General features: G+C 43.1%; 1 non-coding gene across 1 annotated transcript; it reads left to right on the top strand.

The window, feature by feature from the left end:
• The first annotated feature begins 365 nt into the window (after positions 1-365).
• On the top strand, positions 366-438 carry TRNAR-UCG (transfer RNA arginine (anticodon UCG)). Its single transcript has one exon. It is a non-coding gene; the product is annotated as a tRNA-Arg (tRNA).
• The last annotated feature ends 2,595 nt before the right edge of the window (positions 439-3,033 follow it).

The following is a 3,033-nucleotide window of genomic DNA, read 5'->3' as shown; positions in this document are numbered from 1 at the left end:
ACCTCCATAATGTTACATTACACACAAAAATGGGTAATGTCTGATAAAGTGTGGCTCATAGTGGTACAGAGAAGCAGGCCGTGAACAAGGGAAAGTCACGCAAGAGGCTACTCAAAACGTCGTTATTACGGAAATGAAGTGACTTTCTGTTACGTTCAGGCTGCTTCGTGTCCATGGTGAACTAAATATTTTATTGGATTTTTAAAATGGATCTAACGAGAACACGGGTTGGGTTTAGTGGGAAAGTCTTAATTTACACTGCAGTGGTTTCCTAACATTGAATATAAACATATATGATGAATACATGAGGAGTTCCAGGATGGAAATATGCATCATAGGCACCGCTGATACAGTACACGTACAGTGACCGCGTGGCCTAATGGATAAGGCGTCTGACTTCGGATCAGAAGATTGAGGGTTCGAGTCCCTTCGTGGTCGAATTTTTATTTTTTTATTCTACAAATTTCAGAACAGTGCCTTTCATTTCAAAACCTCAGTTGTAAACCCTTCGCAAACTTACTGTGGGTCCCATGCTTATACCGTGGTTTATTTTAGAAATAGCGGCTGTGAAATACAGACGGTCAGAAAGCGGAAGTCGCCTTTACTTGGCTAGGGAAGGAAGAGGAAGTGACGAGGCGCACGCGCAGCACGGACCGGAAGCAGCCGTGATGCGTCACTTGACATGGCGTAGGGAAGAGAGAGGAAGACTGTATTTCTTCGTAGGCGGACTGCAGGCTGCGTGTACCTGCCCGAGAGCCGCACACCGACTGTTTAGTGTAGACCTTTGCAGTATTAATAAACCGCAGTATGTTGATACACGTCGCCGTGCCTCTCGTGACAGTATTGTTGGTTGGCGCACGTTCTAACTGCCCCTGCTATTTCTGTCCATCCCTTCAACACAATGACGCCGGCATCGCAGGCACTGCCCCGTATGTTTGCGCCTAATCCTTAAACTAAAGTATAGGAAAGAGAAAGTATTCAGTTGAAGGCTTTAAAAATGATGACATTAACGAAATAGGTTGGAATGGGGAGGTAAGAAAGCAAGCATATTTGTTATTTTATTTATTACATTTGGAAATTTATAGGACCAGTGTATTGACCTCTCAAGCTGTTTACAGATGATTATTGAAACATTACCTTGTGGTGAAATGAGTGTGCACCACAGCACCGTCTACCACTCTGCAGAGTGGATCTCTAGCACGTCAAAAAAGTGATTTATTCAGCACTGTACAGCAATCCTCATTGAGGAACTTCAGGGTGACACTCTTAATTAAAAAAAAATATTACAAGTATTTGTTTCACAGAGTGACTTTCACTGCACGGACTTAATGCAATACTCCACAGAGCGACTGTCACAGCAGTAGTGGAAAGAGTGAACCAGGTGCGCACAAGAAATAAAAATCTACTCAAAGCAGAAATTTGTATGTCGCCTCGCTCTGTAGGTAGCCCTGATTAGAATGAAACTGCGGTGGCCTGGGTGGGTCCTGGCAGGGCATTCTGTCCTGGAAGCTCTCTTCAAGCGTGGAGCCCACACGTTCGATCCCATAGCGTCAAAATGGTTAGTCTAGAGCACCTGCTTTGTAGCAATAATCTATGTGACCCTCACAACAGCTCTCTTTATGTGTTTGCTGCAGGGCTGGACGGCGTAGCCCTCAATTTAGGATATACAAAGTGCCCTCACAGCAGCACTGAATGGACATGCTATACTAGGTACTGCAGTAAGTGACCCCCTCACTGCAGCAATCCATAGAGCACCATCACTGCAGCTCTGTTCTATGTGACTGCAGCCCTTTAAATACTCACTGGCATTGGATTTAGAATGTACAGTAGGTCTATCTGCAACGCTGTGAACCGATAACCTTACTGCAGCCCATTACTGTTACTCTCACTCCAGTATTGCATCTAGTATTGCATCTAGTGATCCTCACTGCATCACTGCGTAGTGTGGCCCTCACTGTACCAACACTGCACAGGGACCAAGAGTAGAGCACTGCACAAAGGGACTTTACATCCAAAGACCTTAGCTCAAGAAAAAAAAAACTCAGTGGTAGAGAAACTAGAAACCTGCTGCTGGCCTGATCGAAAATGTGAGCACTTTGAACTTCAAATTATTAGAGGCCCAAGTCACACAGTGTGCCGCGCTCTTAGTGGTCATTCAAACTTATGCAGTCTCCTACATGGTAAGATCACTGTCTTGTCAGCACACGTCTGTCAGATATTCTGTGTCTCTCTTGCTTCTCCTATATCGTTGGGGTTGCTGTTTTGCTTTCTTGAGAGCTAAAGCCTGGAACAAGCTCCCACCTTCCCTTAATTTTTAAAGTAACTTGTTAATTTTTAGGAAACAGCTGAAGACTTGACTTTTTCAACAGTAATAATTTCTGTACCCTTCTTTGTAAGTAGATGCGGGTAGTATATGGTCTGTGTGAAAAAAATGGGGTGTATAATTTGGTGTGGTTTTGCAACCTCAGTGTGTAATACGCTTACCAACCTCTTTAGGACCTTTAGGTTTCGTTTGTCAAACCTTCAGCTCAGTCCTCGATAGTTGTGGCTCTATGTAGAAAGGCTTATGCAAAGGAAGAATTGTAAAGCATTTAAACAGCTCCAAGACAAATGAAGAAGAAAGCAACAAGACACCAAAAAAACACCAATTTATAAAAATAAACTGTATTTTTAGATACCAAAACAAAAAAGATCCACTTGAGGGAGATATAGAATTTACAAGGTAAAGTAAATCAAAACATTCCATTCAACCATAAACAAGCATTGGCAAATTCAACAAATTTGCCACTTAGAAACATTGAGCTAGTTGTAATGTGACCACTTGAAGTGACCAACTCCAGTAGGGAGCCAGTCAGGGGAACAACAATGTCCTCATAAACAGTTACCTCAAAAGGTAAAGAAGGCTTCAGTCAGTTCCAGACACTTTTATCCTTTGCATGGTTTTCCTGTATAAGTGGTCGTGATGCAAGGGATGAAGGATGCTAAAGGATGCTGTGAACACAATGCAGTCGACATAGGTCTTGCTGTGACAAC

Source organism: Pleurodeles waltl, chromosome 4_2 (assembly GCF_031143425.1).
Source record: "Pleurodeles waltl isolate 20211129_DDA chromosome 4_2, aPleWal1.hap1.20221129, whole genome shotgun sequence".
Lineage (NCBI taxonomy): Eukaryota > Metazoa > Chordata > Amphibia > Caudata > Salamandridae > Pleurodeles > Pleurodeles waltl.
Note: the sequence above shows the minus strand (reverse complement) of the source record. Positions and strands in the feature narration are given on the sequence as shown.